Source organism: Pundamilia nyererei, unplaced genomic scaffold, assembly GCF_000239375.1.
Source record: "Pundamilia nyererei isolate P.nyererei 1_Seehausen unplaced genomic scaffold, PunNye1.0 scaffold00056, whole genome shotgun sequence".
In the NCBI taxonomy this organism is placed as follows: domain Eukaryota; kingdom Metazoa; phylum Chordata; class Actinopteri; order Cichliformes; family Cichlidae; genus Pundamilia; species Pundamilia nyererei.
This window is the reverse complement of record NW_005187457.1, coordinates 799,977-820,507: the sequence shown is the minus strand read 5'-3', so window position 1 is coordinate 820,507 and position 20,531 is coordinate 799,977. Positions and strand designations below refer to the sequence as shown.

General features: G+C 43.0%; 1 long non-coding RNA gene across 1 annotated transcript in view; it reads right to left on the bottom strand.

The window, feature by feature from the left end:
- The window catches only part of LOC102208697 (uncharacterized), a 36,860-nt gene that overhangs the window by 1,675 nt on the left and 14,654 nt on the right, over window positions 1–20,531 (bottom strand). The window contains exon 3 of the long non-coding RNA XR_311757.1: window positions 10,772–12,264. This is a non-coding gene — a long non-coding RNA (uncharacterized LOC102208697). The remainder of the gene's footprint in view (window positions 1–10,771; window positions 12,265–20,531) is intronic.

Below are 20,531 nucleotides of genomic sequence, written 5' to 3'. Positions count from 1 at the left end.
AAAAATCACAAATCAAAGAGGAGAGAGACTGCAGGATCTCGGCACAAGTGAGTGAAACAGAAAAAAGGTCAAATTCAGAAGAGCTGACGAGCTTCGCTACCACGCCATCGGGAAAACTCCCTAAATAAGCCAGAGTGTTAAGCCTTCTAATCCCCTGTATTATTGTAACATCTGTGAGGTCTAGAGAGGCTCTGTCGGTGATTACCAAGACAGATGTAAACAATATCCTGGCTGAAAAGGAGAGGAGAGGAGAGGAGAGGAAAGGAAAGGAGAGGAGAGGAGAGGAGAGGAAAAGGCTTGGTAGATATGGATAAGAAACTGCTAGCAGGATAAGAAAAGCAGACAGAGAGAATGTGGAGAATATAAAGCGGGTTAGGTAGGAGTGAGTGTGTCAGGGGATTTAAGGGGGAAAAAAAGAAGAAAAAGGAAGTGGAAAATTGACAAAAGCAGAAGCAGAAGGGGTAGTGACTGTGATTTTGGAAGAACTTGGACACAATTCTCAAGATGATATAGAAGAAGATTGAGGACTGATAAAATACAGTAGATGGTGGAGATGGGTAGACAGAAGGTGACAGCATGAGGGGGGGCAAGAGCAGCAGATTGGAAGATGGCAGACCTGGGGCCAGGCGTGCCCCGAGCGGCTGACGAGGCACCAGGGAGACGTGTCTAATTTATGCAGAGTTAGGCTGAGGGGCTGAAGAGTGGAGGGTGTCTGGAACCCCTTCAATAGCCCTGAGAACTGAGGAGAGCAGCTATGGGTGCTAGCCGTGTGAGAGCAAATGGGGCATGGGGGAAAGAGGGGGATGGGGGAGTCTCTTTTTTTGGAAAGACAACAAGGGGGTTGCAGGCTGTTGTCCCTGCTCAATTCAGGCGAGGCTGTCCGTCTGACGTCCCATTAAGGTTTGGGACAGGGCATGGGGAACGAGGCGAAGAAAGGGTGATGGAAGGGGAGCGGGAGGATAGAAGGAGGAGAAGTGAACAACATGCTCTTTCCCCCCACTCCAGCCTACTTCTCCAGTCTGGCTACCTATTGGATCCACAGGGCCGTCTGTCTGCTTCTCTGCATACTAATTCCCCATTACCACAGCCTTGAACATGAGCAAAGAACAGAGTCGGACTAAATCAGAGACAAGTAGCCCGGCTGATGGGTTGGCTGTATGAGAGGGTTTAAGGGTGCTTTAGCACTTGGGCACACAGGTCCAGTGGGCAGACTGTGGTTTATTGTAGTGTGCTTAACTTGGCAAAACATTTAAAAGGGTTTTTTTTCATATGCACATTTTTATTCATTTTTAAGTAACAAAATTTTCTTAGTTTTTATTTTCATTTGTTGAAATTGGAAGTGGTAACCTGGCCTTATGAACCTATTTAACATTACAGAAAAAAAATGCTACCCTGGTTAAAGAGACAAGAAGAAACAGATTTTTTTTTACCTCTATATGTCTATGAAATAATTGACCTAAAAACACGTTGAAAAGAAAAATCCCTTTTCATTTAATTTTCTTTTATTATGAGGGGGTCACAAATGGACACCGCTTCATTTTAGGGCTTCACAAGCTGGACAGGTTGGGAGTATGACCACAACTAATATTTTCAAAGAGTTTTTCCTGCAAAAAATAAATAAATAAATAAAATATATATATATATATAAAAATCTATGAAGCATCACTTTTTCAATTTTTTGGCTTGAAATTTGAATAAAAAAATTAAACTTTAAAATGAAACTTGTGCAGCATGAACATAAAAATATCTGTATTTGCTAATGTAATCTTTCATATCAATGTGAAGAGGCAGACTGTATGCTTTGTGTATGTGAATCCTGGCTACAGGCCAAGTGAATCTGACTGTGTGTGTGTGTTGTTCTAAGACCTAGCATGAAGCAGAATGGACAGCCAGCCTGGGTGATGGTTGAGTCTAGTGATGCAGGCAGACAGTTTAATGACAGTCCTCACCCCTGAACATACAAACCAGTGAGCGCCTGGCATGCTTGCAGATGTACACACGCCGTATGACAAATGCACATATGTGTGATATATGGTGTGGCGTTTTCTGAAAAAGACACCAGGGCTGGCGAAAATGAAAAAGAAAGAAATCCGTTGGTGTATGACCCTGGAAAAAATAACTAGAAGGTGTAAAATTAGCTTCCAGGCAATTCCTTTGAGTGCCACTGAATCCTGTTAAAATATATATAAGGGTTTTGAGCTTGTCCTCAAGCTAAGGGGACAACAAATGCTACATTAAAACTCCCATCAGAAATAAGAAGTTAAAATTAAGTATGGCCCTGCTTGCTTGTCATGTTCACAGAGGAGCAGTGTGAAAGTAGAGACCTATTCACTAGCTCAACAGAAGCTCAGCTCTTTGTGGGTTTTTTGTGTGCTAAGTTGTGCCCGGCCATGGCCTTGCATCTTATTCAGCAGGACTTGCTCAGGTCTGGACTTGAATTTGGTGCCCAAACAAAGACATAGAGCCACCTCATTAAAAAAACATGTCATTGGATCAGGCCTAGGCTGAATTGTGTGATTTCTCCTCCTACCATAAGTGACCGTGACTGAGCGTTGGGCTGAATGAGAAGCCGGATAGAAGCCTACCAATGGAGCGCCACGCCACATCCCTATGGGAACCACCCTCTCACAGAGGGGGGCACATTTAAAGCTTTGTTGGTCTGTTAACACAGCTTTTTAAGATGCCTCTTTATGGACTCGGCTAAGCAAACTGCAGCCCCTGGTTTTCTAGTGACAGAAGGAGAAAGTTAAAAAAAAAAACCCTAGAAAGGAGACAGTAAAGGGCAAGAAAACAAGAGGGGAAGAACACACTTATTTTAAGAGTGTTTGAGTGAGAAATGGTTTAATGGTTTTTAATTTGGTGACATAAAATGAACACAAAAACGAAAAAGCTGAAGTCAAAACACAAAATGACATTTTAATATTTCAAATCCAACTCCTCACCTCAATGAAACAAATATCAGCCTACGCAGAAAAACTGTACATCTGCTCTCGTTGCGCCTATTCACCAGAGATCTGAACTTTGCTGCAGCTCAACGCGGTGCTACTAAGTCACAGACAAACTGCACCATCTCACTGCATCCTCCGATCCAGTCAGCACACACCTTTACCCGGAGGACTACAGCCATCCTGATGCTGAAACAATAGGTTTGTGTGGATGTTTGTGTGTGTGCACACTTGTGTGACAAACACAGTCCTGCCAGGACAACCTAGGCTGGAGACTTGGACAGTCTCGCAGGGCACCCTGGATGACAGTGAAATGAATAACAATGAACTTGCCGAGTGTCAAGTTCAGCGCATTAGAGATGAACCGGAGTCAAGGAGCACAGCCGTACACAGTCGCTTGGCGTGCATAATTGTGTCAGCATGCTCAGGAAATATCTCAATATGAGCAGAATACCGAGCTCCAGAGAAGAGCACCTAATAAGATGAAAATGCACACATGCACACTTCTCTATCTCTCTCTTATTCCCCTCCCCTTCCACACGCAGCAAGGACCCCGTCCTCGCTATTCTATTGCTGTCTGCTGTGCGCCTGATGAAAAAGCAAAACGGCATAGGGGGTGCACATGCCTTAAGGCACGAAAACGCACATTTGTAAATCACAACCCCAATATAAACATAGGGTTTAATAGGGGTTTCTCACGCACGTTGGCAGGGGTCCACCTCGCAATATGCTTCACCAACCGTGCTGCGCGTTTTTCAGCCTGCTACAGGAGAAGATAAGACTGAACAGCCTCCACCACATCCACCCAGCAGAGATGATGGTCTAGAGGGCTGAGAATGCATCTGAATACATTTACATAAAGATTGTGGTATGTTGACTGAGGCACTGCTGAGAATGCGCCTTTGCTCGTCATTGTCCCCAAAAATCAGCGTAATGATTGAAATGTGGTACAAAGGGTGGGGGGTTGCTTCAAACGGGAAACGGTCACTTATTCTGAGAAGAACCAGGGTGAGATTTTTGTTTTGCGGTCTGCTGGGAGCTCAGTAATGACTGCCCCCCCTGTATGTTAATGATATCAGCAGTGTATATGAACAAACTCAAATTGCACAAATTATTTTTACAACCCAGGAGGCTAAGACTTCAGCTGGTGGGAGATTAGATCAAGACTAGGTTTGTGACAATTTAGATGAATAAGGAAATCTCTTATTCCCTAAATACTACGATAAACAACCGCAGCCATTTGCAAACAAACAAAGGTTCTCTCGCGATAGGTGAACCTGATCTCTTCAAATCATAGATGCCTTCATCAAAATATATTTCTAAATCTCCCAGCAACAACATTTTAGTGAAAGATGTAACTATGGTAGATAATGCAAAATTAATAACAAAAAATTATTTTTTTTAAAGTATTCATCTGAAAAAGGAATCTGCAAAGAAAAATTGCAAAAACCTGTGTTAAAGAACATTCCTGGCTTCATATTACATCCCTTCTGGAAAAAATAAGTATTCTGCAGTAGAGCGACTTCAAAATATGGCAGATATGAGAGCTATTTCTTAACACACAGCCCAGATATTGCAGCTGGAGATTGTATTAGAAGATAAACTGACCAGATTTTACTGTAACAAATTTAGAGGATAGGATTCCACTAACCTTTTAATCAAAAAGATGGGATGTAAAGGTGAGCATGGCCTAAGGTACCGAGTGGCTTTTGGAGAAAGCACTTTAATTTTGAAAATAAAAACAGGCAGGCAACAGAAGGAGTGCAGTGAAGCTCTGTGATAAACCTCTTGCACATACAGTCAGCTAGCCAAACCATCCTGTCAGATCGGTGCCTGAGGAGAGGCAGAGGGGGAAAGAAAGTCGGCGGGAAGGGGAAGAGAGCAAAACAGGGGTGAAAAGGGTCAGCAGGGAGGAAGGCTAAACCCCAGAAGCAAGCAAAAGATTGTGTGTGTAGTGCATTTATATTTCAGCATGTGCGTTTGTGTGTGTGTGCGTCAACCCCAGCTGGGAAGACATTTACTTGACATGCTGATAGGGATTTAAGCAGTGGGTGGGTGGTGTGTCTGACCAAGGTGAGTGAATGAGCAGAGAAGGGGAGCTGGTGGGGATTGGAGGATGATAGGAGATGGAAGCAGGGGGGTGGGGGGTGGACCAGAGGGGCTCACAAAACTGCTGTTACTAAGCTTGATTTCAGGGTGAGTTGAGACGATTAAGAGACGGAGGCAGAAATGAGAAGGAAAACGAGGGTATGGGAGTTTTTTTTTTTTTTGTAGGAGAACCCTCCAGGCTATGGAAGAGAGAGGGGGACTAGTCTATTGAGGTGATGAGGGAAAGCGGGTCTTTCTTTCAGACAGTCTAATGAACCATAAGTACCCGATGAAGAATGGAAGCAGGCAACCGCAGGGTGGGTTAGCTTGTGGCTCTGCTTCTCTCCATTTCTTCCCTCACTTCCACTGTCCTCTCTGTTCCTCATCTGCCTCCACATCCTGTCTTTCTCCTCTCCTCATGTGCTGCAGTCCCTCCTCTTAAAGGGGTTACACTGCTCATGTCAAACATAACTTGCTTAATGTGCCACATGATCATGAACTCACCTCCTGGATGATTTAATGAAATGGCAGTGATCTGCTGCATTTCGATACCAAAGAAAATGCCATATGATGAAGATGATGGCACGTCAAATTAGCGCATGGTCTATGGTCAATGTCTATCTATCTATCTATCTATCTATCTATCTATCTATCTATCTATCTATCTATCTATCTATCTATTACATTTGCTAATTCATAATTATATTTCTTTCTACATGTGTCCATTCAAGGCTTTCCAAAGTGACATGTAATGAAAGATATTTCTGATTAAGGTATGCACATTTGATTAATCCTGAGCCAACATGCTAAATTACAGAAGGCAGCAGACTGAGACAGACGGGGTGGGGTGGGGTGGGGGGGCTGTCAAAGTGTCTGACTAGGTTTGACTGCGTTTCACTGGGGGTTGTTTGACCAGGGGGTGTACTAGGCTGCAGGTCTGATTTCTGGCTCGATTTGGCTCAGGGCCGGCTGGAAACTGGCCAGAGGCTGACAGAAGGGGGTTGGGTTCCCTTGCTTCTCTGTTCAAGTTGTCCCTGGAGCGAGGCAATAAGAAGCAGCTTATAAACTAAGCAAACATGCAGTCAGCTTACAGACAAGTGAACCAGCCAGCAAGGAACGCACGACAGATGAATGGCACACACACACACCTACACACACACACACACGCATATTGCTCTATGCTGCAGTGATGACCCCTTTCCCCCCACTCCCTCTAACCTTGACCTTTGAGGTCCTCCTTAACCTGTTTCTGAATGGAAGTCAGTGCAGCTGGGGTGTCTGGCCGTGAACTAACTGAAACCCCCTCCACCGCACAGACCCCTCACCTCCTAATTTAGTCTGTTCCCACGCTTCATGACTGGGATTCTGGCTCTGAATCCAAATGGTTAAATGTAATATTTATGTGGGCATGGTGGTCTAATTTGCATGTCACCTACAAATTTTTTTATTTTTTTAAATTGTTTTTTCTTTAACTGGAGAAGGATGTTTTTCCTTGAATTATTCTTCTGTGCTTTGTGTCTCAAATTACATCTGTGGTCTTTCTTAACGGGCCATCATATAAACCATTCAACCTGAGCACATACATACACTATATTACTCATGTGCAGCCACCAGAGTGTGTGTCTGTGTCTGCGTGTGTGTGTGTGTGTGCTCATACACATCATTCAGAGGGTTCAAACCCCACCACCTTCACATTTTCATTATGGCCAAATCTCAGGCCTGTGTTACACCAGCGTGGCCTTTTGCCGGCAAGCAGGCAGTTTAATCACACATACAGCACTACTCCATTTTCATTTCCTTTTCATACAGCCTCCATTCCAGTCCGGCTTCATAATTCTCCCCTCAGAGCTGTCTACCCAGTCTGAGTGTTTGCAGCCTGTTGAAATGACATAATCAGTGACTTGGATAAATGCCTGACTGTTTTTCCCTGAGTCTATAATCAGACTTGGGGCTCAGTGTTGCAGCTCCGAGGAAACCACAGCAGCAGCACTTGACTCAGGAATTACTTCCTAAGAAGGGTAGTTTCACATAAGGAATTTGCTTGAGTATCATTGAAGTGAATTTAGTTTGGTCTATCAAGTGTATCTTGGCAAATAAAATGGCCCGAAAAAGATCTTAGCCTGTTCAACCAATTACCTTAATTATCATTATAACTGAAAGAGGTTCAATATTTTAAATGACTCACTTTTTAGGAAATAATGGCTGTCATTTAAATAGAAAACTGCAATGCTTGAAATGAATAGAGATCAGTCTTCTGCTGAACATGAATGCACGGCAATAATTGCAGCTAGAAGCTTTCGTGATCACTTCAGCTCGATAATCTCTGCAAAATAAAATTCATGCATTTGAGCATAGTAAAGAAAAAAACTGCACAAAATGCACATAAAAATTGCAAATTTACCTACTGCCGCAACCTCGGCGCACATGTGTCTACATTTCATTTTCGACTTGAATAATAATTTGATCTTAGACAGAACTGATGACTTATTTGTTTGGTCATAACCAGAAAAAGAATGACATGTGAAACTGGCCAGGATAAATTGAGTGATGGCTGTAAATGCTTTCAGCAACTATTACTTCAGAGGGTGCACCACATTCAATCAATACCTAAGCAAATAAAAAGCAATGGGCAGTCAGAATGAGAAAAGCTGCAGTGGAGTGAACGACACTCTCTCGCAAATGAACAGTCCACATAAGAGTCACTCCAATGAAGACTGCACAAAAAAATGCCCTAAAAACTTCTCAGTTAATGCAATTTAGGGAAAATTATGCTGTACTACAGTAGTGATGCTGATCTTTCGTGTATTTGAGCAGATCTCACTCTGATTAAATAAAATGTTAAATCATCTATTAAGAATGATTTTAATATAAAGTTTTAGTAATGTTTAAATTTAGAAACTTTATATAGTTATTTGAATCATGAATATTAGTTAAAAAACATTTAAATGAAAACATTTGGAACCTCAATATATACTTTAGCCTTAAAAGAAAAAGGCGAGTCTTGTTATTCTGCTCAATTTAGTGTCTCACATTCAACCACAGGCGGTGCCGCCTATACCAAGGTCTACTGTACTGTCCTGCCTGTTGTCTGTGTGTTGAATTATGCATAATTGCAACACTGTAAGTAAGACACAGGGCCCTAACTGTGATTAACATAAAAGCTTTCTGCAGGGGATGGCATTGTGGAGACCCCCCCCCTTCCTCCCCATTTTTTTTCTGTGAGTAAGCGTGAATGAACACATGAAAGTGTGTGTGTTCATGCAGTATGTTTCCATAAGCCAGTACGTGTCACTTATGATGGCTGACTGGCATATGCGGTGAGGTATCGTGCTCATCGGTTGCTTTTCATACCATATGGTCGTCCTTGTAGTTTTGAATACGAAAAATACGATGGCCCCACCCTTTCAGCTCCTCGTGATCCAGTCGCGTCTCTCTTTCTTCTTTGAAACACTTGACACACATCCATATTTAAGACTGCATGAGAGATTTGAACAAATTCAAACTGATTTTCTTCGCTCTGCCTCTTTTATTTTCTCTCCTCTACACCGTTTCTGAAACCCAGGTATGTTTCAATTCCAAAGCAAGAATTTAGACAAAATTATTAACCTAGGAACATCATCAAAAAATTCTATAAAAAGTTCAATCTAGCTTGCATCGGTTGTTATTGCCTCCCTGCTGAGAGATGATTTTAGTCCTCTCCACTGCCTGTTTCCCCACAAAAGATACTGTAGCGTCACCCCACCTAGGCTAACCACTGCTAGCATGGGCTCTTTATCCTAACCCGCTCCACTCTACCTCAGTCTCATCAATGTCACTGTGGACTGATTAGACAGAGGCTTGATTAAAACTGCCTCAGTTTGATAGAGGAGATGATAACGGGGATGAACCAGCCTTTTGAGGAGGGATAAAAGACAACAGTGGTTACTACACTATTAAAATTTTCAGCAGTAATCGCACCACAGATTTCAAAAAATTTATTTTGGGGACAACCACGGTACTTCAATTTTTATATTTTGTACGTCAGTGCTTATTGTTGTTGGGTCTTTTGCTGTTTTTTTATGCTTTTAATAGTTGTGTGAATTATTTTACTGTAAAACCTACGTTTAACTGTCAGCATGTGTCCTTTTGTGTCTGATCTCACAATAATAAACATTCATTAAGAGATATGATTTATCTAGAAAAAAGAATTCCGATTTTGTTTTAGTGTTGGCTTAAACCTCTCCGACTTAACAAAAAAAACGTATATATGTATGCTTTGATCTGTCATCTTGTCATATTCTTGAGAGAGAGAGAGAGCCCATATGTAGTGGTGTCACCCTACAGTCCTCACTGTGAAGCTAAAAGCTACGCTGCTACAGAACGACAACAGATGCCATACAGCAGGTCTGCAGGGTGGCTGATAGCCTATTTCCAGGACATAGATGATTCACCAGATCACTCTTTCCAATAATTAGCACTGACAGGTGAAAACTGCCACGAATGCCATGGGAGCTGACAATGAAACGAACAATTACACAAACGCACACAAGTATGGGGGCGCAGAGACGCACACACACAAACATAAACACACACATATCAATGCACAACAGCAGCAACAGAGGATCCATCAGCACAGCTAACACCACATTAAGACCATAAAGCACCAATACATCTCCTGTTCCACGTACACAGCGAGTATCCTGCTGCTTCTGCACTGATACCCCTGATCCCCCTGTGCTTTGACAAGGCGTAATAAAGCCTGTATGAAGCGCCGCATTGTGTGGGGAGAACACAATGTTGCATGCTGAGTGCTGTGAGAAGGGCGTACACCGGTGGGTCCCACGGCGCAGCGGCGCACCAGGGCCTATAGCAGGGAGTGCTGAGCATGCTAATGAGGTCATTATGTTATGCCTCTCCCTCGCTCCTGCTCCCCTTTACAGTGTGGGCTTTGCCTGTCAGAGGAGGCAGGGTACCCTGGTTATGCAGCCAACCACAGATGCCACATATGGCACAATGAGAAGACACATGAGCGTCTCTGAATGCGACAGAAAGACGAGGTGCCGCTTTATTTTTTCCAACTAGCATCAAAAGGAACAGCATCGGTGATTTGCATGCAGAATAAGGTGAGCTTAAAGAGAAGTAAAGAGCAGAGCAACTACAGGCAACATTCATTTGCTAATTGTTCCTGCTGTGTATTCAATCAGCAACCGCACAGGGTTGTGTTTCTTTTTATTCCGTCTACGCTACCGCCATTATTTACAACCGATGGGGAGGGGTTAAGTATCAAGCGCATGCAAAGGCAATTACAAGATATTTGCATAGCCGTTAACAATTAGAGGGCAGATGGCAAACAGCGGGCATTAAAAAGAGAGTGAGCGCCATCTTGGCTGAGGGAGACAGCTGGCAGACAGGAATCGGCCATTTTGTAATCGCTGCCAGGCTGAGATGTAGAGAGGCGCCAGTTTCTCTGTGTGTGCCAGGAGATTGGCAGGCGAGGGGGAATTGTGCTTTAATGCCCTGCCTGGTACAGTCAACAACAACGAGCTACTCCAACAGTCGGTGACAGTGTGATCACAGCGCAGACTGTGGAGATCATCTACAACACAACATGTTCTGAGTTCACTTGAAAAACACACGTGGTCCTCCGAGCAGAGATGGTATCTTATGCTATCTTTTAGTTTAGTTCAATATGGTTATCACACTAACAGAGTGGCTTGTGTTAATAAAAATGAAGAACGAAACCGTGACATTGTACTCACCAGGAAATAAGAATCCCATCGTAATCACCGCACATTTGCATTCTTGGGAAACTCTCCACCTGTCCTTTAGTGTCATTCCAGCCCTCAGACATGTACAGTATCTTTTTGTGTCGTGACACTCACTATCGCTGGATAAAAATTCGACTTGTTTCTCCCCTCTTTTGTACAAAGGTCTGCACATTCACACTGATGTCAAACCAGCTTTTCATTTGTGATTATTTTGGCAATTTAGCTTAAACATCTGAATAGTGAGTGTCTGTGTGGGGAAGGACTTTTGCGTACGTGGAGGAGACAAAAAGTCAGATGAAAACGAAGGCAGACGATTGAGGGCATGGCACTTTTAAAACTACTGTCTTTTTCATCTCTCATTCAATTAGCAGCCATTCACTTGTGCTGCCATGGGATCCCTGCTGCACAGCGGTAAGTGGACTTCAGGTGCTATTTCCCCACACATAGTGAGAGAGAGGTATGAAAGCCCAGGCCCGCCTTCCTCTCTTCCACCTTATAGATCAATACTGCACTGCCATATCCTCTTATGGGAGCTGCTGTAGTGAGGGTAAGAAAATCTAAGACGAAAAGACAGGTTGTGTCTGATATAGCGGATGAGAGAAAAAGTTCAAATTGTCCTTTCATCCTGGCTCATGAGATCTTAGGAATATTGTGCTGGGAAGTGGGACTGAGCAGGTTGCTCAGACAGATCCTTATTCAAACGGTTAAGATGGAATGAGTAATAAGAGGGAGGCAGGTGGAAGAAAAGAGACCTTCGACGTCCTGTCTCATTCTTCTTCTCTGCCTCTCCTGCTGTCTCCACGTCTCTCTGACAAAGTTTTATGAAGTGGTGTTGGACCAAGTAAAAACCCTCCAGCTGAACCACACACAAAGACTGCTTCTCTGTCTCTTCCCTTTCCCTTTTCTCTGTTTCACACACACATGTGCGTGCACTGACACACACACACACACAGCGTGTGGGGCACTTCCAAGGTTAGGGCCCTGGCCCTAGATGGTGGTGGGACTGCTGGAGAAAGATAGAAAGAGAGATGGAAAGAGGAGCTGGGAGCAGTGGTGGTTGGTCCCTGGGCTCCGAGGCCTGCAGGCGGTGCTGGGCAACCTCTGCTAGCCTCTCTCCTCTGTATTGATTTCTGCTACTCCGCGCTGCTCCACTCTGCCGAGGAGGCTCGTAGCCGGCGGGAATGAGAGCTCGGCTCACCCGCCTCACCTGCCTCTCTCCTGGCTTGGCTGGCCTAGCCTGCCCACTCTGCCGCAGCTTTGGCTGGCCCCTGCTGGTTCACCGGGACCCCTGTATGCAGCACCGGGGCCACAGGAGGAAGGCAGCCAGAGAGCCCATGGCGATCCACAGCTGTGTTCACCTGCTCTGGGTTCACCCGCTTCGATACCACCTCCTCGAACTGCTTCTATCCTTCTCTTTTTCCATTCTTCCACCCACTCTGCTTCTCTTTTTCGTTCTCCACTGCCTCCTCCTCCTTCTCCTCTTCCTGTTGTACACAAACAACCAGAGACAGAGATGGAGAAAAAAACAAGTTAATCTTAACTTTTAGGATTTTACACACTCTGAATGTCAATCCTGGTCTTTGATCAGCAAGAAGTCTGGGGTGAGGATTCTGGCATCCTCACTCAGCTGGTAATATGAACCTGCTAACCTCAGAGAGCAGAAACTGCGGGGATTTGAGGCCTGAGAGTTAAGTGTGTCAGGCAGTGAGATACTGCCTGCCAAAGGTACTCTCAGCTATTAGATTCTGATGTGCTGCAGATAGCAAAATATAGCAAGAGTGGGCCCATTATAAAAATCACTCCTGCGTCAATAGAATACATTAAAAATATTTACGGGAAAAGTTTGTCTTTAACAGCTATGCTTTTTTTCCGCTCCTTTGGCAGCACAGGCTTGCAAAATGTAATATTTATTTGACCTTAATGATTATAAATAACAAAAGTAATGTTAAACCTGACAGGATATTTCACCACCTTGTGGCACAGTTAGTGTGAAGGAATGGGAATGTTTTGGCCAGACCAGTGGTGCTCTATAGAAACCTTGCCAAACAAAACATCTCAGCTTTTGTATCATCCAGAATTATTTAAATTGGTTGAGCGGCCCTCTTCTTATGATAATAGCAGTTGGGGGGTAGGGGGGGGGGGAGACATTTCTTTGAGGATCCATGGTCCTATTGTGTTCCACAACAGAAAAAGAGCTATGGCCAAATTCAACCCCCACTACCTCACATTGCAACATGCTGCCAGAACCACACAATCTGCAAAATACTCTTGCAAGAGTCACTACAGCCCTTCTTTTCACCTCTCTTAGCCCCTCTGCAGTTCTAAAAACCAGACTAAAACCCATGGGCTGACTGCCAGTGGAATAGAGAAGTAAAGTGCTGAGGTTTAGAGTCAGTGGGCCGGCAAGGCTTTGGAAGTTAGAGCTGTCTGTTAAGGAAAGAGCGAAGGGGGTGCAAGAGTGGCGTGAGAGGGGGGCTACACTGTTGGGACAAGAGAGCCAAGTTTGGGGGGGCAGGCGAGTTGAGTTCGGGGACATGGATGGGGACCCGGGGTGCGGTGTATGTCTCAGACACAATAATACTATTCATTGGGCTCAGACATGGGTGTTAACTCCCCTCTGACAGAGCACAATGGGACTCGGCGGCATTCAGGCAGCCTTGGTGATATTGTTAGTTCAGGGTTGCATTCTCCCTGCCGCAGGATAGAGCGCCTGCATTGTACCCGTCCAGGCAGGATGGATGGAGGGAGGTTTGAGAGGTGAAAGGCAAAGAAAGAGAGAACAGTATGTCTGTCTATCTGTCAGTGCTGAAGGAAAGAGGGCAGGGGTTGGAGAAGGTGGGGAAGGCTGATGGAGGTAGTGGGGTTGGTGGGGGGCGATGCGTTTTGCCTTGCGGCACAGGACTTGTTTGTTTCAGGGGGAAATGAATAAAAAGGAGAAACTGAGGCTAAAAGAGACTGTGCAATAAATATTACTCAAGCAGCCAAGTGCAGGGCTAAAGAGACATTAAAGGGGATGGGGACCTAGATGGATTGCATGGTGGCATTTTTATGGAAAGAAAAATTGAGGTTTGCATGGTGCTTCAGAGTTTAGATGCATTTCGTATGTTTGAAGAAATGGAAATGACCAAAATTAGGCAAAAGCTGTTGCTCTTGCGACTCAGATTCGATTATTTAACTACAGAAAGACCAGTAGGATAGGATAGAGAGACAGGTTAGCATCAAGTTTGCCTCCAAAATAAGTTAAAAATGTTAAGTAATTTCCCCATAATAACAGCTTAAGAAAAGAAATACACATTTTCATCCACTCTCAGACATTAGGAGTTAAGAAAATTTATAAGAGTATTAATCCTTGATGTCCCTCAATAAAAACTGCTCTTTCATGTCTTAACATTAAAGTTGTTTTAACAGGTTTCCAACTTCTGATTGGACACAATCAAAATCTTTACTGTTGTTTGATGTTCTAAATGATTAACTGAGAAAGACAGACATTACCAGATGAATTGAATGTGAAAATTCTTGTCTGTTTCAGAGTATTTTCTGCTTTTTCATATAAATTCATTACTCTGATTAAAATTAACTGAAAGCTGTGTTGCCACATGGGCTCGTTGAGCAGCAGGAGTGGGATAAATACTTTACTGGCTTCCTCTTGATATGTAATCAATACACCGGTGCCAAATATAACAAATAAAAAAAAACCATGCAGGTATCCAAAACTGATTCCCATGACAATTTGACTCATCAGACGCACTACTGCAGGTTTCTTGCAAAATTGTTGTATCATGTTAACTTTAAATATCATACCACGAGTTACTCTGAGATTCTCATCCTTACTGAGAATTTCAAATATTTTATGAAGGTATTGCACAGGTAAATTGTACTTCTATATTGCCATTTCAACCTAACTGAGCACTTAAAGTACTTTTTACTACAAGCCTCATTCACCCGTTCACACACTATCATACAGCGCTTTATTCCATGCCTTTATAAAGGCAATTGTCATGCACACCATCAGGAGGAATTTGGTATGTCAAGGATCCCCAGGCACGTAGTCTGGAGGAACCCCAGGATCAAACCCAACCTCCTAATCAGAAGGTCACCCTCTACCTCATCAGCCGTTCCAACACAGTTGAGGCGTAGTAAAAAAGGAGGTGAGGATGCAAATGTGAAAGGTTACAGTATGAATGTTTTCACACACATATCTAATCACTTACTTACCAGACATGATAGCACGCAACCCACAATTGGACACACGCACTTTCACATACACCTGCTCTCAGAGTATCACTGCTCCTTCTGCACAGAACAACCTGCTCTCATGAACAGTACTTTGTTTGTTTCCCCTCTGGTAAACTCTGACCAACCGTTCCCATAGCAACCCTAGCTACTTGTTCCCTGTGTGAATGTGTGCGTGTGTGTGTGTGTGTGTGTTAAAGAGAAAAGAGAAGAAGAGAGCGAAGTATGTGGGGTTGTGTAGAGGTTTAGAGTAGAACTCTGTGGTTTTACAGCAGATGTGTCCATGTAGAATATATGGATTAAAGGGTCCCTATAATGTACCCCTACAATAAATACTCTCCTCCGAAAGAACATGATATATGAATTATCTACACTTAACTGTAGATATCATCATACATACACACAAATCCTTGCCATGGTGATCTGCATTCAGTCTCAGCAGCCAAACCAGCGAAGAGCCAGCGGTATGATGCTGGTTTGTCAGGATGGCAGGGGGAGGCCAGGGCATGGCACTCATCAGGGGGCTAATGCCCTTTGGGGGTGGCTGAGGTAGTAAGGGTAGTGCCCTTTGTCCCTGGAGGAGGATTACACTGGTCAACCAGCACAGACAATACACCCCCTTCCTGGGATGGGAGGACCAACCCGCTCTCTACCAATGATAGGGGCAGTCAACTGATCTCTAACTTAATTAAGGATAGACGAGGGTAAGAGAAGAGGAGAAGGGGTGATATGGAAGACACAGGGAGAGAGACTGAGAAGATATAGAGGCAGGGATGATAAAAGGGTGGATAAAGAAGGCAAAAAGAGAAGAAACGAAAGAGACACAATGGGCACAGGGACACACTAAAATAAGAGGAGGCATGGAGTTAAAAAGAGAGCAATGGGAAGCGAGGCGGGGGTGTGGGGTGGCTTCTCTAGCACAGGATTAGGGGAGAGAAGATGAAAGGATCAGGTCTAACAGAGGACAGGAAAAAGGCCAGGAGAGATGGCCAGGAGGAGGGAGACCAGAGACTTAAATTCCAAGAAGGGAAATCAAGAAAAAGAGGGTAAAAGAAAAAAGGAAGAGAGTTCAGATGACCTGGAGGCACTGCTGGAGGAGGTACCAAAGCCTTTTTTATAACAGGTGCGCAAAGTGACAACTCCCTCTCAGCCCACTATTTATGCCACAGCACACACGTCCATTCAAATCCAATGACAAATGCAGCAGATAATTCTATTACCGAGGAGTTTAATGGAGGATATTTAGGGGACAGTTAGCGGGCCCAGGTAGCATAGCTTAGCCCCACTGCAGACAGATATGGCTCTGCAACACTTAACAACAGGGATTTGGCAGCACTGTTGATTGAACATGCCAAATCCCATTTGTCAGAGGGCTGTGCGCGTTTGTATCGACACTCTGTAACCTTGTGGCTACGCAAAAGGAGACCTAAGTGTACGTGTGTGCGGGAGTGTGTGCTTCCCTGGCGGGTGGGCAGGTAGGTGTGTGGCATGGTTTAGCTGGATAGGTGTGCTGGTTTTAGCTTCCCTCCACCCTGCATCTGTGTTTCTCTGCTTCCTTCTATCTTTACATCTCCATCCACCTCAATTCCCCCTCTTCGCAAAATAGGGTGACAAGAAGGAGATAGAGAGGCTTTCTCAACACTTCTTTTCTTGCTTTTCCCTCCTTCCCATCCTCCCCCTCTTCCCCTGATTCCTTCCATCCCCTATGGTAGAGCTGCCAGACAGGAGTGCTCAGCAGCTCTCCAAGCATTATTGATCCTGAGAGCAAGCCGGCTGGGGAGTTGGTGTCTCTCTCTCTCTCTCTCTCTCTCTCCTCCCTCCATCACAGCCTCATCCCCCAACACAGCTCGCAACTTTTTCCTCCCACCCTCCCTCACTCCCTTCCTGCCTCTACTTCATTTATCAAGGTTAAAGAACTCTTATAAAAAAGGGAAGAGGGGGTCGCCTGGATGTTATCTGACTTCATGAAAGAAATCCCCTCAGGCCACTCCACTAGAGGAGGATGCTCTTCGCTAGACCCAACCCTGCACATCCACACACACACATAGATACACAAAAAAACTCAGTGGCACCAAGCAGCGGCCCACTCATAGCCAGTCAGAAATAGAAAGCAGAAGCATGTCCAGTTTGGTACACAGCAACACGACAATCAGGAATAGAAAGGAAGGAGACAGATGGGCAACAGTAGAGGAAAATAAATACAGTCATTGCCACCCAACAAGGTCAAGTTGACTTTTTAGAGTTTTTAAGTTGTGACTGTTGATTTTGATTATCACCCAATTCATTACAAATATTTTAGATTTTGGGTCACCAGGTTAAGTGGTAGACAAATCTTTTCACTAAAGTTTCAGTAACGTTTATGAAAAAACCCACAATGTAGTAGGGTGGGCCCCAACAAGATGGATTTACAAGATAAGTTCATTAGGTTAAGATTAAGAAGGTGATTGTAAGAAAATTTAAAGTTGTTATGTTGTATTCAATCAGGGGGTATGAAATATATTGTATGGCGATGTGGGCCAGACCAGTAAAATCACATAAAAGAAATCCAACATTTTCCCTATAAGTAGAAAAACATTTAGAAAACTTTCACATTCAGTGAACTAGCCACTATTTTCTACAATTTACAGAACACACGATAAGCCTGAGATATGCGAGTCATTTGTGCAACTTCAGCAGTATTTCAGCATACTGTAATAGTAAGTGCATTATAATTTCCATGTGTTTGAAGTGGACCTGCAAAATCATGAAACCTTCGCTGTGGAGCTCGACAGAAATTTTATATTACTTCTTTGTGATCCAACTTGGTCGAGATCTGCAAATGCTCAGAACTTTTCATACGTTTCCAGTGAATTTGACTGAAAAAATCTGAATTCTGTGCAGTTTCTACACTTTGCAAGCCCATCCACTGCTCTGTATGACATATGGAACCTCTGTATTGGATGTTTGCAGTTGTTGTTGGTGTAGAGGGATCTAGATTAGTTAGAAAAATTATTTATTAGCAGTAACCCCCATGAGCTAAAGCAATTATATATTATATATATTATATAATATATATAATATATATTAAAAAAAAGACCTTTCCGTGTGTTGTTAGAACATTCAGCAATAAACACAGGACATTTTATGTTTTATTTTAACTTAAATACACATCAGAAGAACAACTTCCCAACTTCCCATATCCAGAAATGGGATCATCATCAAGTGCATGGTTTGAAGGCTATGTCATACTGGCATCTATATCTCCTCCTCTTAGTTAATGGTACTATGCCTGTTTAAGCTGACAACCATTACCCAACAATTAAAAGCAACAGTGTTAAAGAATTTTGTGAAACTGTCAACAAAAACAGGCGTCTCAATTTTACTAGTTTGGCTTAAATAATTAATTACCCCAAACTATTTTTTAGTTTTTGGATAATTAAACTGACTGATTTTATTTTGTGTGTCCATGAGGTTTGTGTGTCTACTTAGGACCCACACATACTTTGTCTGAAGGCCTTTTTTTTTTTACCCCTTGGATTTTGCTGATTCCATTTTTTTTTTTTTGAGGAAAGTATCTGCAGATCATTTATGAAGACTGTCTAGAAGTTCAGCCCTCTTTTTTCTATTTATTGGCATACAACCGTACGTAAAGCCTCAGTAAATTATTTATGATAATATCTAATTAAAGCATTATTATTAAAAGGTGTTATGAAATGTGCACAACTGATCTGTACACAGATGCAAAGCAGGATAGCTAGTTTTCACACAGCCACAAGACCTGTGCGTTTAGAGCCCAGTAATCCATCAGTAGAGTACATACAGTTTCTATATTTCCAGCCTTTAAGAGACTGTAGATGCTATTGTCCCTGTTTGTAAAAGGACTAGAAATGGCTCTACATGTGGAGTACATCCTGTCTTCCATTGTTACTGCTTTCAGTCTCCCCTATAAAGACCTGCCTGCACTCCAGGCTACAACAGCCAGGCAAATACAGACAGCAGCGCATTACAGAGCCATACCTTCCCCTCCCTTTGTGCACGGTAATTGCCACAATGCATCTTCTCGTCCAGCTAATTAAGTGAGTCTTCCCCATTGTCTCCCAATACTATCACCTCTTCACACAGCCAGAAAGAGAAAGGGAGAGCGAGAGTAGGAGAAAGACAGAGATGGGAAACGTATTAAAGCAATAGATGGAAGGAGCAAAGAGGTGGAAGAAATACAAACGCAGGAGACCAAACAGAAAGGGGATGAATGACAAAGGTATGCATCTGTGTCCCAGTAAATGTTTACCGGTTGAAAAAGGTGCCTGTTGTCTGTGTCTGCTGGTGGGCTGTAAATTTCACATTAATGCTGTCAGATGAAAATCTCCATTCTCTATAAAGCCAATTCAGGAATCAAGAAAAATAACATTATTCCATTATTTAGACTGACAGTAATGCAGCAATGAGTTTTCTAAGCTGTTTATATGAACCTTAAAAACTAAAACTAGTGTTTCAGTTCCTTGGCTGATAACACAGTGAATAAATGACAACATCACAGCTGAACGTCCCTCAAATAAAAGATCTTGCTTCAGTTGGCTAGTCGAGCTTTAGATTGCAGATTGCGAGTCTCTAAAGGGCTATTTTCACATTTTGATGAGGAAAGTTTCTTTAAGCTCAGCATAAATCTGAGTTAACAGTGACCATGTACCGATTTGAGAGGCAAACCACGATGTAACCTACAATGACGTAATGTGGAAATCCAGGACAAAGAGAAGTGCAAGACACAAAGGGCTTCTTTAGTACATCCATACTAATTCATCTTCATTTTGAAACTTTGCTAAGTTTACATCAGCATTTCAGACCTCTAAAACAGAGATATTTGTAACTGCTGCTGACCTGGTTTTAGTTTTAAAAACAACATTTTAGTCCATATATGCAGGAATAGACACACATGTTCGCGTTCTAATTGGGTCTAATTGGTCACAAAAATGAGGCCAAAACATTGCAGCTAGGCTTAGTGATCTCATTATTCTTGTGTGGTTTCCATTGCAATGGCTTCCTTTAGTAATGCACAATGTGCCCCTTTAATATATTGCCACATATAAATCTTTATGTATGTTTTCCCTCATTGCCTTATATTTGTGTGTCACTTTCAATAACAAAATCTCCAAAAATATTTGCAGTCTGACTTTTTTTCCATTGCTGTTCATCCTCAGTTGTATTTTTGCCATGTAACCAACACTCTGCTTCATGTTTACGCCAACATTTATAAGTAAATAGTCATGTTGTAAGTAAATAGGCATGTCAGGAAAAAGGCAGATTATTTCTGATACTATGCTAAAATGCTTTTCTTGATCGAGGCTGTGTTTAAAGCACCCTGCTGAAATAAATACATACTAGTGTGGATATAGCCTCGGGAAAGTTAACTGCTTGTGTCCAGCAGTTAAACCTCTGCAATAAGATATATTTGTCTAGTCTGGATTCAGAATTTTAGAAGTTCTAAATGTGATCAGGGAATTCACTGTAATAAAATTCAGCTTTTATAAAAACAACAAAAAAA